This window comes from Onychomys torridus, chromosome 18, assembly GCF_903995425.1.
Source record: "Onychomys torridus chromosome 18, mOncTor1.1, whole genome shotgun sequence".
NCBI classification, from domain to species: Eukaryota; Metazoa; Chordata; class Mammalia; order Rodentia; family Cricetidae; genus Onychomys; species Onychomys torridus.
The window spans coordinates 47,090,902-47,108,822 of NC_050460.1; positions in this window are offsets into that span (position 1 = coordinate 47,090,902).

Consider the following 17,921-nt stretch of genomic DNA (forward strand, 5'->3'; position numbering starts at 1 on the left):
CGTTAAGGGATATTTATTCATTTCCTCTTCAGGGGCCTCTATCATCTTCATATAGAATGTTTTTAGGTCTTTTTCTTGAGCTCTGTTGGAATATTGAGAGCTTGCTGTGGTAGGGCTGGGTTTTGGTGAAGATATATTGTCCTGGCTATTATTGATTGCATTTTTTTCTTTTTTAAGAATTTTTTTTTTACTCATTTACATACCACCCACAGATGCTTCTTTCATCCTTCTTCCTGCTCCTAGCCTTCCTTCCTAACCCACCCCCCATTCCCTCCTTCTCTGAAAAGGTAAGACCTCCCATGGGGAGTCAGCAAAGGTAATATCGATTGCATTTTTAAGCTGACATTTAGACAGCTAGGATTGGGATGATTAATAAGTCTGGGTGATGGTGTCTGTTTTTGTCTCTGTTGGATGAGTGCTTTGTTACTAGGTTTCTGCTCATCCCTATGCTTTAAGAGAGGGTGGTGGCTCTGTGCTCGCTGGTTGGAAATTTTCTGTGGATTTGTTTCCTTGGCCTGCTCAGCTGGTGTGTTCCCAGGGTAGGTCTGCTGGTGGTGGGTGAAGGCGGGAATAATGGGATGAGGTGGGGAAGGAAAGATGGAAAGATGACGGAGAAGATCTTTGTGATCTGTTGGTGATGGGGTAAAAGAAGAAAAGGGGACAGCAGCTGGGTTTCTGCTACAGAGCTGGGGGGATTGGAGCTAGAGGAGCAAAGTAGAGTATGCATCCACTGTCAGCCTACTTATTCCCTGGCAGGAGTGGCCCTTGAGTTAGCAGGGGTGCCATCTGGAGTTAGGAGATGGACCCAATTTGCCTATTATTTTTAAATAAGTTTAAGAATGTAAACACTGTTTTTCTGGGAATGAGAATCTGACAGTTCCATCAAAGAAAAACATCACTCAATCCATGGGAAATGAAATACACAGAATTCATAAAATTGTAGACATTTGAGAAACACAAAGTTTCAATCACATTAAGCACATAAATTTGACTTAAGCTGAAATTGTAGTGACTTGTTTAAAAGTTTCTCAAGTGACTTGAAATAAAAAATATAAAAGGAAATGTAAGGCTTCACCATCATTTTCTGGCTCATTAAATACATTTATGGTGCAATGCTAAAGTAAAGATATTTGCTCTGTTGGTCAGCTTGAGAGATTTATGATGCAATTTTCTGTTTTGATTCAAAGCTAATAAGTGGTACAACTTTAGCTTTACAAGGTACTTGCGATGTGTTTCCTCACATTATTCTGGATGATAATTTTGACATAGACAGATGTGACAACATGTATTGAAGATAAAAAAAAAAAAAAAAACTGGCCTTCTGGTTTATGACATCTGAATTCAGTTTGAATGTTACCTGTTCACTCTAAGCTTTATTATTTTGTTTAGTTTGTCCTATACATGTGAGGATAGAAGCCTTTAAATGCCAGAATGAAATCATGACCATATCTTAACAGCTCTACAAATACTGATAATAAGCTGATTTTTATGGGTGGACTTGAATAGGTGAAGAGAAAAACATTTCTGCTTGCTGATAATCACTTATCTTTCTTGCTTTATTTTTAATAGACTGGATGCTAGTGGCTTCATCTAAAGCTATGCTTTTAAATTTCTGTATGTTTTAATCTACCCAAGGAGTGTGTTTTCTCCTTTCCCTGGGAGCACCTTTCATAACAGATGCTAGAGAGACCACGCTTCAGTGTTTGATTCTTTTGCCAATCTGTCATGTTCTTGAATAGAGTGTACCTAGGATCCAGTGAAATAAAATGTTAAGTCCGTGCCTATGTTAAATAATCAGATAAAAGTAAAAAAAAAGAAAAAAGAAAGAAAAGAAAAGAAAACCAACAACCAAGAAACCATTTAACACCATTTATAGTTAATAGGATTTCTGCAAGAGAACAGTGTTTTCATAAAAGTTAAATTATTTATGTGTGCTTATTTGTAAGAATAATAGAAATTTAATGTCTGTGAATATGGAAACATTTGTGTACCATTCACTATATTCTCAGAACACGCAAGTATATTATTGAAATTATTCCATCCAACAAAAACCACATTGTGATTCTTGTTCATAAATAATGTATTTAAGCAGACAGAAACAACTAGCTACTGTTTGAAGATGCAAGTCCCCACTAACCATCAAATGAATGAAAGGAAATAAATCATTAATCCATTAAGTCCAGATTAAATTTATCACCATGTACAAGGACACTGTCTCTCCTCATCTGGGTCTTTAGCTCTTTCCAGATTCAGGAAATAGTTCATGCAGAATTTTTTTTTTTTTTTTTTTTTTTTTTCTTTAGGGGGTGTAAAGTTAGTCCTTAAGATAAAGGGACTAGTTAAAATGGGAAAGCATTTAAAATTCAATGCCAGTGTAGGTGGATTAAGCAGAATGAGTATGTGAGAGCCAAGGTTATGTTTAAAGTTTTAATTACTGTGCCTAAGAGATCAATGAAACAAAAATGCCTCTAACCTGTAAGCTCCTTGCCCAAGGACAGATAGTTTCTGAAATGCTGGAAGCTATTGTTTATGGGAGATAACAAGCCACATGTTTTCACTCCCCTGAACAAGTTTGTTTGATGTAACTACACTGGATATGCTTGATCACATGTGGACAGGAGGTTCACAAACGGGAAATAACATCTGGATATATACTTGCCTCTGACTGAACCTGGGAAATGCGGTAAATTATGGGTTTTGCCTTTTTAAGCTTCTGCAAAATGTAAGGCTGGGCCATGGCCTGGAAACTGCAGAATGGACCTAGCCTGAGAGTCCATCAACCTACATTTAATTAGCTTTAAATTGTGATAGTGGTCTTATTCTCAACCAGCAAGATTAACAAGTATCTAAGTAAAATCTCAGGTCTTACAGTCTTTTGTGAAAAGAAAACTCTTTGCCCAGGATAATAAATAATAAAATAACAACAACAATAATAATAATAATAATAATAATAATAATAATAGCCAGGCGGTGGTGGTGCGTGTCTTTAATCACAGTATTCAGGAGGCAGAGGCAGTTTGATCTTTATGAGTTCAAGACCATCCTGGGCTATAGAGTGAGTTCCAGGACAGGCTCCAAAGCTACACAAGAGAAACTCTGTCTCAAAAAAAAAAAAAAAAAAAAAAAAAATTAAAAAAAAAAAAAGAATGAAAGAAAAAAACGCACAGATAATTTTTTTTTTTTGCAATTGAAATATTTGTTGGTTTAGAGTCATTTTTATGGTTTGAATATAAAAACTCTCTGTCTTTCTCAGGCTCATGTGCTGCACATGGGTCTCTAGTTGGTGCTGTTTAGGAAGCTTTGGGGGACTGAAAGGTAGGATGTTGCTGGAGGTAGTAAGTCACTGGGTGTGGATCCTGGATGATATTCCCTCACCAACACCCCTCTTCTGTCTTCCCCTCAACATCCTTTCCACTGATGAAGTAAACAGCCATCCATGGTCATGATGTCTGCCTTACCTTAGGACCAGAATCAGTAGACAGTTATCCTGTGCCCAAATAAGTTACTATTTGTTATTTTCTCAAGTATTCTAGTCAAAGCTGTGTAAAACATCACACACACAGACGCTGCTCAAGGGAAATCTGTGAGTTGGCTTAGACGAGGCATCATCGGCTTTCGAGAAAATGAAGTTAATTTTAAAGTTCCAATGCTCCATGAACATGACAGTTCTCAATTTGCATGTATTAGTGTCAGGCTTGTTTCTCTCCCTGAGTGACTTCTTCCCTTGTGAGCTGACCTCATTCTAGACGATGCCCTACTATGTATAAAATGCTTAACATTTTCACATTCATTGCAATTTGAGGATAAGTTGTCACATACAAATAGTCTGATATTTACAACATATATTATAACATACATACAACATGATGTACACAACATATATTACAGCAAATAAATAAGTAGTCCACTTATGAAACGCTTTTTAATCCATATCCACAGTGTTTGCTTTTTGTCATTTTTCCTCAACTTTTCATTATTCTTCCTTAGATTCCCTCTTATGCTTCTTTTTCTAGCTTTTATTTCTATTCTCCTTAACAAATTCCCCTATCATGATGAAACATAAACAAGCCAGAAACCCAAAGTGTGTCTCATTTTCTTACCAACCATTTTCCCTCCTGTTTTTCTGGCAGGCATCCAAGGCTACAGCTTCTCATTTCCCATGTTAATCTTGAATCAAAGAACGCCTGTAAACAAAGAGAGAACTTGCTATCCAAGGACTCCTGGAACCCAGCCACTAATATTGTTTACATTGGAGGGCTCAAAGCAGATGCTAATGGGAAAAGGTGGATTGCCTGATCACTGGACCAGTATCAGGAGAGTCTTCACCTGCCCTGGGTGGAAGGTTTAGATGCAAATTAGACTGTAAAACAAAAGGTCATCTTACTTTCTCTACCAGAACAGACCTTGTCCCAAAGGCCTCACTAGCTAGAGAACTCCACCATTAGCTGTAACTAGCTTCTAGAGTTGGCCTTTGCTCCACAAGGCTTTGAACTGTGCAGATCCATTTACATTAGGAGTTTTTCTTTTTTCTTTTTTTCCTGGGGTGGGGGGTTGCTTACTTATCTGGTTTTGGTTTTTGTTGTTGTTGTGTTTGTTGGTTTGTTTATTTAATCATGCCAAAATTCCAGAAAGTAGCCTAGAAATATTTCTTAAAATCGTTTGGTTTGTCATAGATATAAAAAATGTACATAGCCAATAGTCCTTCTTTACTTCCACATAATGCATAAAAATGAGTCATGGAAAGATTATCAAAACTTGTGTATACAAGTAGTTATAAATCATATTTGATGCTATTTCTTCTAGAAAGAGAAATAAAAAGCATAAAGACACATAGAGCATAATTGCATACAATTAACTGTAATGAAGCACTATTATTATCATAACTTTACAATCAGTTTTTATTGATATTACATTAAGCTCAAATGTTGGTATTGTTCATTGAAATTACCATCTAAAATTAATCATCTTTGCTTGGAGACTTATCCCTAATAAATTGTCCATATTGTTAAAAAAAAAAAAAAAGTGATGTAGGTATGTGGTAGTATTTTGCTTGTGCTCTAACAAATAAAGCTTGCTTAAAGATCAGAATGTGGAGCTAGCTGCTAGTTAACCATATAGGTGAGGCAATATTGGCACATGCCTTTAATCCCAACACTTGGGATCTTATGCCTTTAATCCCAGTACTTGGGAGAGGAGAAAAGAAGAAGTGATATGTCTGGGTGGAAAGAATAATAGAAGGTAGGCTGAGACAGGAGCTCGGCCCCTTTCAGTCTCAGGATTCCTAGAGGTAAGAAATTCTTTAATGGCTGGCTCCTTTACCTCTCTGATATTTCAGCATTTACCCCATATCTGACTCCATGTTTTTACTAAGATCAATTAGAATTCTCACTACACAGGTACATGTAGATTTTGATTGTATGTATAACATGCAAAAAAAATTGTTAATTGTTTATGTTTAAAGTAAGGCTCCCAGTTAAAAAATATTGATATTTAGCTTTTGGAGATTCAAAATTTGCATAAGGAATTCATTCTTGTGAACCTAGAGTAAATCTCAGAAGCATCCATCAGCCCCGCTGCAGCCACAATGCTGGTCATCATGGTACCCCAGGCTCTTTCAGAGGTGGGAGAGGTCCTCAGTCACCTCCAATGTAACTACTAGCATCAAGGCTAAGGCCCAGCAGCCATCATGGCTTTTGCCAATGACCCCCAAGTCCAAAGCCAACATGAAAGTGAAAGGGGAGGTAGTCTCAGTGATTTGCTATGAGGTGGATCACAAAAATGATTATTGTAAGGGATGTTTGCGGAACACTAAACATGGGTCAGTGTACGAAACGAATATTACTCCTTCTATAGGAATCATACCAAAAAGGATGTGTTTTTAGTGCAAACTGCCACAGAGAAGCATGTGCCCCACACATACCTGCACAGCACAGGAGATGGACTGAGGAGTTAAAGGTTTTGAGGACTAAGACTGATTACACCAGAGAGTACAGAATGCAATAGGGGAAATTTCAGTCCAAAGGATTATATATAAAGTAGGCTATAACCAGTATAGAAGTTATTCGTGTCATTTGGGTCCTCCACAAAGTTCCTAGATTATTTACCTCAATGTGGTAGGCAGGGAGAAGAGCAAGGGATGAGATAAAGCTCTCCAAGGCCAAGCCCTGAGATAGCAACTTTACAGAATGAGAGTTCCCACCTTACAGCTGATTGCCTCACTCATGCAAAGTCAGCCATGCTGTGATAATACAGGAGAAACAAACAAGGTAATGGGGGCTACCATCAAGTAGGATACAAGAGAACACACTTGACCACCAAGCTGCAGTGTATGTGGTGGTGACCATGATTCCACACGGATCTTCTCACCAAAACAGCATGGAGAAAAGAAATAAACCCAAAGAGATGAGACCCCAGGTCAACTTCCACCTCAACTTTGGGACTTTGTCAGTGTCTATTACTGGCACAAATAACTAGACAAACCTAAATCCCAAGATGGCAAAGAGTCAAATGCAAAGAATTCTTCACTGTCCTGTGCTGAGTAGAGCAGAACAGAATGACGTTAATTACCATCTCTTCTTAGGATGGTTTAATAATTCAATAGCAGAAGCACGTTGGAATGTTCATACAACAATAAGAAAAAAAATAAAAGATTCAAGTTGAAGACTTAGGTGTTTTTGGTTTTGTTTATTTATTGCATATTGGATGGAAAAGGAGAAATTTTTTACTTATGTGACAATGTTTTTATTATTTCTACCTGAACTTTCTATTTTTTAGCTAGACTTAGTTAGTATACACTTCTAATACTAGCTATTTGGAAGGGTGAGACTAAGGGTCACAAGTTCAAGCAAACCTGAGCTACACAATAAATCTAAAAGCACCTTGGGAAATTTAGTGAGATCATATTTTCAAACAGAAGTATAAAGAGGGCTAAGTGTTAGAGCTCATGCACAGAGAGAGAGAGAGGGAGAGAGGGAGAGAGGGAGAATTTCTACTTTAGGTAATATAGAAACTTTATTTCATTAAATATTTATTTCATGGCAAATCATTTCTCACCTATTACCACTGAGGTTCTTGGGAACTTCATTTTAAATTTGCCATAGAAGTTTACAACTTGATCTCCTTTTAAAAGAAGAAAAATCAGCAAACCACATGTACCTCTGAGTAGATCTCCCTGATAATAAAAAAGCAATGTATGCATGGATTTTGATTGTCAAGAATCAGCTACAGTTCTCTTTTCAATTATACTTTTAAAAGCTCAGATTGTAGCTCAAATACAGCCACAAAACTAAAGCAAATTAGTGGTATGCATTTGAATTCGGGAATTTCTCCAGCCTAATGCTCACCACTAATTGACTATGAAATTTATTGGAAAGCACAGTTCTTCATGTAATCGTGGCTTTGTCTCCAGTTTTTGCTTTTACATTTTAAATTCCAGAGTGGAATGGACCATCTTACGGCTTTTCGTGAGCAACTCAGCTGGTGTCTGGACTGGCCTCTATGTGAATTATCTTGTCTCATCACAGTGAATAAATCCCTGACAGAACAACTTGAGGGAGGGAGCATTTATGTTGGCTCATAATTCCTGAAGGATTATTTCATGATCATTCGGAGGTATAATTCTGAGATCAATGTGAGGGAAAACATCATGGAGGAGAAGCACGTGATGAAGACATTTCTTCATGAATGAGAAGAAAACAGAGAACACAGGCGAACAGCAACGTAAAATGGAGTCCTGAGGACACACACCTCCTTTCTCCAAAGGCACTACTTATCACCACCTCTCAACAATGTCATTATATTATGGCATATCACTTAATTTTTCTAAATTGATGCTGAAGTGTTTGACTAACACGGAAGAGTTTGATTAATAGTATTCTTTATGTCTGAGTCGTGGGCTCTGCATTACATAATTGTAGATAAGGGGCTCTCACCATTTCTTCTCCTTTTTCAGTCCTTCCTCTGTTGACCCACTTTGGCTCTGTTCTGGGAATATTCATTGTGTAATTTCAGGTACTTTATGATTGAGGTCTGATTATGTACTAATACACACACACACACATACACATGCGCGCACACACACACACACACACACACACACACACACACATATATAAAATTCTTCATCCCTTTAATCCTGTGACTATATACCTAATTACTATTTGCAACGATTCTCCTGTATTATTTCACACAACCACTTCTCATCAAGATTCATGGGGATCCAATCTTAGAAGCAATACTTATTCCTCTCAGAGGCTACATGGACTATTATTACATCTACTCTGTGTTCTAGGGACACTTCTACTAAACATTTTCTGCATGGAACCACCGTAACCTCCTTTTACCTATTAGCCTATTGCCAAACTGCAGTTTCTCTAGAAGTTGGCCTAAGTCAACAGTGTGTTTCTAATATCAACATGAGATCTAAATATCAGATTTTCTTTCATTATTTACGTGTTTTATTTGTTAAGAATACTGTCCCCTGATATACAGCAAGTACTTGGAACATATGTATGTTACACTAGGTTTGGGCAGCTAGTTTTCAGCATGGACATGACTTATGTGTCAGATTGGAAACTAGGCTGTATAATTTTCCAAGCCCAATACATTCCTCACGCACTGCAGACCTAAGATTTTTATACTTTGAAATAAAATAAAATTGCATGAGAAGGAAAAGTTAACTTCTTTGGCATATTGGCCAATATTTCTAATTAATCATTTTGCCAGCACTAAATGTACTGCTTAATTGCTCAGAAGTCAAATTACATTAACACTACCAAAAGCTATCAAAAATTGGCACAAATACCATTAACAGATGAAGTATCATTTAAATTAAATGCTTCATTTATTTCATTATTTTAGAGTTATCAGATGAATTTAGAGTAAATGAACACACAACTTATATCAATTTAATTTTGGCAAGCATTCGAATCTTTAAGGGACAGGATCTTTGTGTGCTCTTAAATAATGAAATGTGATCTCTTTTTTAATCTTAATTGATGTCTTTTGTGATGAAGTATAATATTTGAATTCACTGCGGAGTGATAGATGTAAGAAAAGTGATATGGACAAATTTCAAGACTGAGGAAATAAATAGAAACTCAAAGTCAATGACAAGGATTTAAAACTCATGCTTAGAGTTCTTCAGAAGTCTACAAATCAGTTATCTACAGGGAAAAAAAAACACATTATGTGGGGAAATCTTATGCAAAAATCTGTGTGGATTTAATTTGTGTAGACTTCATAGTTCTTATCTGTTCCAGAGAAAAACAAAAGTAAGTTCATAAATTATGTGAGTTTCCCAAAGTAATTACAGTAAACGTCAGGAGTTCATCTTCTCTTTTGTGGTTGTGATTTAAGACAGTATATAATTTTAGGAGTTTTTTTTTTATTCACACTGATTTATTTCTGAAAATATACGATTGAACAGACACACAAAATAGAGCAGACCCTGTGGGTTGTGTCCATGCAGGTTTTGTGTCTGTGAGTGTGCTTGTATAGGGAAGGTGGTCCTGAGTGAAGCAACTATCCCACAAGCATGTCCAAGTGGAGGTAGACACCCATCATACACGGGGGCATTCGTTGATTAGAGTGTCCTGTTTTTAAATGAGAGTGGCTTCTTGATTTCTTCTCTCTTAGTATCATACTGTGATGACTATTAATCAATTACTGGATGTCTAACAGAAAGAAGATATCCATGTTAAGAATGGAGAGGAGAGGAATGGATTACCAGAGACAGGTCTATACTGTAAAGTTATCTCTAATGACAAATAGCTTCTTAAACTACAGGGCCACTGTTTGTGTCTCTTTTAAGAGCAATGGGATAATTGTGGTTTAAAATAAAAACTTACGAAACTTGAGATGTTTTCTCTTTGTAGAGTGATGGTTCATGAACTGAACCATTCATGGCTGAGCCTTGAAGAATTCCTCACAACAAGGGTAGGCACATCCAAACCATACAGTAAAGACATCATACGGTCTCCATGTTGATTACCTGTTGACTTTCAAATTTTTCTCAGACAGCGGAACAGACCGTTTCAATCCAGAAACATCTGAGCCATAGATGTATGTGGATGGTCACAGGCACTGTGATTTATGCCTGAAGTGCTCCTCAAAGTCTGTGGTGGCCTTAATGAGAATGGCCTCTATAAGCTCCCACATTTTAATGCCAGGTCCCTAGTTTGTGGAACTGTTTAGGAAAGTTTGGAAGGTGAGACCTTGTTGGAAGATCTATGTCACTGGGGCAGGCTTTGAGGTTTGAAAAGCCCATGAGCTCCCCAGTTACCTCTCTTTGTGCCTTCTCTTGTGGATCAGGTGTAATCTCCCAGCCACTGCTTCTGAGCCACGCCTACCTGCCTTCTGCCATGCCCCCTGCCAGGACAGTCATGGGTTCTAGTGTTCTGGAACTGTGAGAGCCAATAATCTTTTTCTATAAGCTGCCTTTGTCTTGGTGTTTTTTGTTTTTTTGTTTTTGTTTTTCTCAGCACTAGAAAAATAACTAAGATGAGGTCCCAGTCCTTTCCACATGTGCAAACTCTATATTTAGACATTTTGCTTTGTTTTGTTTTTTGAGACAGGGTTTCTCTGTGTAGCTTTGCACCTTTCCTGGATCTCATTCTGTAGACCAGGCTGGCCTTGAACTCACAGAGATCCGCCTGGCTCTGCCTCCTGAGTGCTGGGATTAAAGGCGTGTGCCACCACCAACTGACATATATAGACATTTTTACAATAAGATTTTATCCATGTATAGTTAAATATCTATAATTACCCTTGATAAATTAAGTTCTCTAGACTCCAATAGTTGATCATTTTCATGTACAAACATACATTCAATCAATTTTGATATTATAAAGAATGTGTTTTCTCTCTTTTATTGCAAGAAAGATGTATTCTCCCCTGCTCAATTAATAAAAGTGAGTTCTATTTCAAGGAACCAAATTGGACCATGAGGATTTAATAAATTATAAACCCTTCAGTCATTAAAAGATGGCACTTTTAGGCATAATGGAATTAGACTAATTGGCTTAGAGCTTCTCTCTGTGGAAATGAGATAAACTTCCTTTCAGGCAAGGCATGAATTACTCAATGGTTCTAACTTAGAAACATGTTATAGAACTAACAACCCTTTCTAAGGCCCCATACAATGTTTTTGATTCCTGAAGAACATCAGGGCTCACTAGAACTGATCATACAGGTGTATGTGTGCAAATTGACTTGCAATCTGATAGGTTACATATATTTGAACAATTTGTCGTTTATTTCCCTTTCCTTTCTCTCTTTTTTCTTTTGGTGTCAGGTCTTGACAAGTAGACAAATCCTCTTTTCTCAGCCTTTACAGTCCTTGTGTTATAACTTAACTGGACCCAGCTAAGTTTTTTTTAGATAGTGAAAATAAAGTCAATGTTATTGATGAAGTATGTCCTTCAGAATTATTCAAAATTGTTAATATTAGTGCCATAAAGAAGTAACAAAAAGAAATAATAATAACTACATTGATTACAGATTGGTTCAGACAATGAGACAGTGGTAGTGGTTTTCAGTCATGCTGACTTTCAAATAGTTCGCAAAAAAAAAAAAAAAAAAAAATACAAGTATCAATTTATACCAGGCTCCTCACAAGCTTTGAGCTAAGTCTTTGGTTACCATTGAAAATTTCAACAGTCTACAACAGTATTCTGACTTTTTTGCTGGCCTGTTTTCTGTATATCATCTTTTGCCTCTGAATTTAACCTTAAGGTTTCAGAGGCCTCTTACCTTGAGGTCAAAGAGAAGATGCCTGTGAGTGGCATGGCCCTGGGAAGACTTATCCATAAAGAGAAAAGAGCTTCAGAGAAGCTCAAATGTAGGGTGAATAAAAGACCTGAGCAGACAGTAGTTTGCCAAACCTCCCCATGCTACTGTCTGAGGAACCTCCATTGCACGCCTTCTAGCTTCCTGAGTTTTTCTTTCATATAAAATCTGGATCTGGGGCTGGTGGCTAGATCTCCATCCCCTACTGATTTCTGGCCACAGAATGGAAGATGAGTGAGACATCAGACGATCAGGCTCCTCTAGTATAATGAGGGAATGTTGATCTTTGAGAGCAGTGAGTTTGTCAGTTGTGACGTTTGAGATTTCAGAGTCAGAATTCCAGATAATACACATTAACCACCAAACAAGACTATTGAACAAAAGTTATCTTGGGACAAAAATCTAATTATCAGATGTTTGTTGTTTTATTCAAGAAAACAAAAACAAAAACAAAACCCAAAATAACAACAACAAAAAACCATTGAGTTTCTCTGAGGCAGAATAAACAAACATTCTTCTGGAGTGAAGTGTGGCCTCTGGTGCAAAGAGAATTCACATGAGTGAAACAGGAAGGTTTCCTTTCCCTTCACAAGCAAACAGGATGGCTCATGGTTACACAGAGAAATCTAGCAAGGGTGCTTGAAGTGCCATCTCTAAATCACGAAATACAAGTCAAATACTAAGGATTGTTTTTTTTAAGCACACAGAGAACCTTAGAAGTGGGTGGCATGATACAGGACTTTGATGAATTTTAGCAGTGCATCTCTTCCATAAATGCTTATAGAACATGCACTCTGAAGTCAGCATATAACCTCAGGGTCATTCTTCCAGAGCTGGCTGTTTGACTTTCTTATACAGGGTCTCTCCTTTGGCCCAGAGTTTGGAGATTAGGCAAAACTGGCTGGACAGCAAGCAGGGTAATCCTCCTGCCTCCACTGTTCTCGTGGTGCTGGGATTGCAAACATACATTGCCATGCCTGGTCTTTCTACACGAGTTCTGGAGATTTAACTCAGGTCCTTCCATTACACAACAACCACTTTACCAACTGAACCATCATTCCAAGCCCCAGATATGTCATTTTTTTTTTAAATACCGAGATTCAAACACTGAATCTGAACCGTATTCCGTACATTTTAAAGCACTATAACAGTAATGAGATTAAAATTTCAGTGTGTCAATTTTCAACTATTTTCATTAGTTCAACTTGGATCGACTTCAATGTACCAATATATTTTAAAATATAATGCTGTATACCAAAAACTAATGCAATTTTATTTGACTATATACAATTTAAAAGTAAGCAAATTCCTTCTTTGGAAATTTCTGTAGAGAAAATAGAAATCTCTCTCTTTTTCATAACCCAATGATTCCTATTAGTGTTTCCCTTATGCACATGGTTGTGGAGCTATCAATGGGGAGGGAAATGGGTTGGTGAGGCCTAGGGGAGAGGCAGGGGCTGGAAGAGGAAGGTGGATATGATCAAGATGCACAGCATACATCTATGAAATTTTGAAAGAACAAAAATATATTACTAAGCAATTAAAAATATAAAAAAATGTACCACTCTAAAGTGATAATAACAAGTGTAAAATATGGCATTTAGCTTATAATTGTTTGAGAAAAATACAATGACTAAGATGCAAAAATAAAATCTTTAGATGGGTATTAGACATTATTTTGGAGGGTGGATCATGGTTGATTTTTTTTTTTTGTCATTGTCTTCATCCGCTTACTCTAATTCCTATGCCACCCCCCAAACAAACAAACAAACAAACAAACAAAAAACAAGTATAATTTTGAGAAACCAAAAATGAAATAGGAAATCCTAAAGTTTACATTTGACTTAATTAGTATTTCATTTAAATTAGCATCGGGACCAGCTTTGATCTGAGTGCCGGACAACATGTCTATTTCAAAAGTTATATGTTTAGAGGCTGGAGTGATGGCTCACTTGGCTTAGTGTGTGTTATGTGAGCATGGAGACCCAACTTAAAGCTCCAAACTCATGTAAGATAGCGAGGGACGGTGTTGTACGCTTGGAAACGAGGCATCCTTGGGGAGATGAAAGCAGGTGGGTTCCTGGACATTTTAACCTACTCACCAAGTTCTAGGCCAAATGAGAGTCACTGTCTGTTCTGGAGGAATGACATTAGAGGTTTTCCATTGGCCTTGAGATGTATAAGTACCCACATACTCATATGAATCCACATATAACACCCATTTCATCTACACCCCCCCCCCACAGTGATATGTCCTAAAAACCAAATTGGTGTGTAAGAGCCCATTGACTTGGGAAACAAAGGCATGGAATATTATTGGGGAATTAAATAAAGAATATAAACATGCTTTTAACATCTAAGTTTGAAACTTGTCAAGGAGGAGGAGGTTCACATATGCTTTGGATTTCCTGAAAAAAATTAAAGAAATTAAAGCATAATATTTTATCCAATAAGAATTTCTTGAATGTAATCCAATAATTAGATGCACTAAGAATCCATTGCACTATTATATCTTAGACTTCTCATGAGTTAAACCAAAGCAACAAAGTTACTTGATGAGATAAGAACATCCGAATGGAAGCTCTGTTAACCTCAAACCTGTATGCTCTGTAGGTTCGATTCCTATCCTAACACAACTTGTGCTTCATGTATGTTTCTTGTGCCATAAATCACATATGTTACATAATCACCTCTAGAAACGTTAGTGTACATATATACTATTTGAATATTTAAAGACAATTACACTTCAAATTAGCTTAAGAGCTATCTATCTTTCAGTAATCATACTTAAATCAGATTGCTAAATACTAGTGTCTAAAAATGTGCTTGGCATCTAGTTCAGAGTTATGTTTCCTTTGCTTGAATTTAAGCATTTACATATTTTTTACACATGTTTAATAAAAGCCAAAGGAGAAAACAAAAATGGGGATGTGCAACTAGAATATAAATTATTTCCACTGGAGTCTGTAAATTCAGCAACAATACAGAAATATTATGATACATTACTACTGCTAATGTAAATGTTAAGGAGATGGAAATTTATGTGTTAGGAAGCGTCCTCAACTGTATTGTGAAGTGGTACACTTTAATGGCTTTGAAGGCACTGTTAGAATGGATTCAAAAATATGTACTCTAAGGTGTTCATAAACATGTATTTATGTTACTGAAGCCATTATGACTTGTCAGCTTATGCATGCACTAAAGAAAAAAGAAACATTAAAACAATTTCACTAAAGGATCTGGAAGAAGTTACAAGTGTCTAACCAATTATACATTCAAGGAGGTTAAATCTGACAATTTAAATATCCTTGCGAAATTCTCTGTAGTACTCTTAAATACAATTTTAATTTAAGACTAGTGATACAGTATATTTTTTCAAATAAGAAATACAGGATTTTCAGAACAAAAAGTCATATTCATGCATCAAGATAGTTTGGGAGAAAAAGAAATGAAAATGTGAGAGTGAGGGGATTTTGCCCTTGGATGGTAGAATTATCACTTGTTATAGTCTTATTATTTGATGTTATTTGTTTCTCTAGCATGTGTATGTGTTTTATGTGCATGAGTACATGCTTATGGAGGCCAGAGGAAAACATCCACATTATATGTCCTTTGTTATCATTCCCCACCTTATTCCCTTGAAACATAGGCTCTCCCTGAACCTGGAGCTTAGTGTTTAAGTTAGGATGGCTGGTAAGCAAGCTTCCAGGATCCACCTGTCTCCACTGCCACAATGCTGGGGTGACAGACATATGAATTCATGAAGTACCTTTATGTGGATTCTGGGAATAAGAACCCCAAGTTTGCTGGGCGCTGGTGGCGCACACCTTTAATCCCAGCACTCGGGAGGCAAAGCCAGGAGGATCTCTGTGAGTTCGCGGTCAGCCTGGGCTACCAAGTGAGTTCCAGGAAAGGCACAAAGCTACACAGAGAAACGCTGTTTCGAAAAACAAACAAAACAAAACAAAACAAAACAAAAAAACAAACAAACAAACAAAAAAACCCAGAACCCCAAGTTCCATGTATGTACAGCAAGTTTCTTACTCACTGGGTCATCTCTGCAGCTCACAATAACATTTTTTTAAATTCTAGATCAAGGGAAGAGATGAATCTCATGCAAGAAACACTAACATGGAACAAAACTGCAAGGAATATAACTAATCTTTCATTTTCAAATGAGCAAAAATCCCTGAACACTACCACTGTGGACACTGTTAAGACTCACAAAGCCGATTTCAACGTTTTCAGTAAATATCAGTGTTCAGTGTAAAGTGGTTTTAGGCACTGAGTTGGAATATGGAAATGATCTTGTCAGTTGGTGGCTTAAGAATTAACAGGCTTAATTATTTAATGACTCCAACATGGCTACAGTCAATAATCAGTTGTTAAATACTGTCCATTTCTCTCCCCTCCTTCATAAGCAGAACCTCTCATAAACAACTGGAAAGGATTTCAACAAGCAGGTTAGAAGAGATTTTCTCCTTTCCAGTCAGTGATGGCTCGTAGGCAAAAGAGGATTTTAAAATGTTTATAGCTTTGCAGGCATAGAAACAACTAACATGATAATCTAGACAATTTCAATTGTCTCATGAGAATTTGATAATCATATTTATCTCCTAATATTCATCTACTATAATTCTGCTTGCTACAATAAAATGCTATGATGAATAGATCTCAGAAAAAAATTTATTTTTGAAATGTTCTGTATCAATTGTGATGGTTAGTTACATTTTTTTTCTTTTTTGTTGAGCTTCTAGAAGCTTGACTTATCTGGGAAGAGGGACCTCAGTTGAGAAAATGTCTCTATCCATTTGGCCTATAGGTAAATTAGTATGGCATTTTTTAAATTAATGATTAATGTAGAAGGGCTCCTGCCCCCTGTGGGTGGTACCAAACCTGGGCAGGTGCTCTGGTGTTGTACAAGATAGCAGGCTGAGCAAGCCATGGGTAGCAAGTCAGTAAGCACTGTTCCTCTACACCTGTGGCTCTCATCCTTCCTAATGCTGTGACCATTTAATACAGTTCCTCATGTTGTGGTGACCATCAGTTATAAAACTATTTTCATGGCTACTTCATAACTGAAATTGTGTGAATGTTATGAGTCATAATGTAAATATCTGATATGCAGGATGGTCTTAGGTGGCCTCTATGAAAGAGTTGCTCATCCCCCAAAAGGGTCGCGACCCACATGTTGAGAACCATTGCTCTAAGGCCCTGCTTCAGTTCCTGCCTCAGCTTCTCATAATGAAGAGCAATAAGCTATCTCTGAAATGAACCCTCCCCTCCCTAAGTTGCTTTCGGTCATGGTGTCCAATCACAGCAATAGGAAGCAAAGTAAGACACCAATAAATAATGTCTCCATTTTTTCAAATAGAATGTCATTGGCTTTTATTAATTTTCTTATCTTGATTACTGATTATTGCATGAGACATATATCCTCATCAAGTTAGCATAGAATTTAAACTTTTTAGAGACATTGGCATTTTTTTCTTTTCTTGGTTTTTTGAGACAGGGTTTCTCTGTGTAGCTTTGCACCTTTCCTGGAACTCCCTTTGGAGACCAGGCTGGCCTCGAACTCACAGAGATCCACCTGCCTCTGCCTCCCAAGTGCAGGGATTAAAGGCATGCACCACCACTGCCCTGCTGACATTGGCATTTTTAATCCTGAGTAAGAAAGGATTCAATGGGGAAACTTGTTACTAACCACTCACTGTTCAAGTCACAGACTAAAAAAAGAAAAAGGAACATGGTCTTCATAAAGTAGTTTAACTGATGTTGACTCTGATCCAGTTATTGAAATCCACGAAGAATTTGTTTGTTTTTTCACAATTTTCTTTTCATCTTTACACTTGTGAATTTTAAGTAAATGACCATAATAGACATGTTTATTGATTGCTAATTGTTTGGCAGTTGTTGGATAAATATTTTTCATGAAAATATTATTTTGCTAACAATATAATGTTGGCAGGAAGTTAGAAAGGCCCACAGGGGTCAGACAAACCTAAATATAAAGATGAGAATATTGATAATCCTGTTCAATAAAACAAGCAGGCTGTGGAAATAGGACAGACTGACTCTGGGGCTTGTTGGCTAGCCAGCTTAATTTCTTTAGCAATTCCAGACCATGCAGAGAT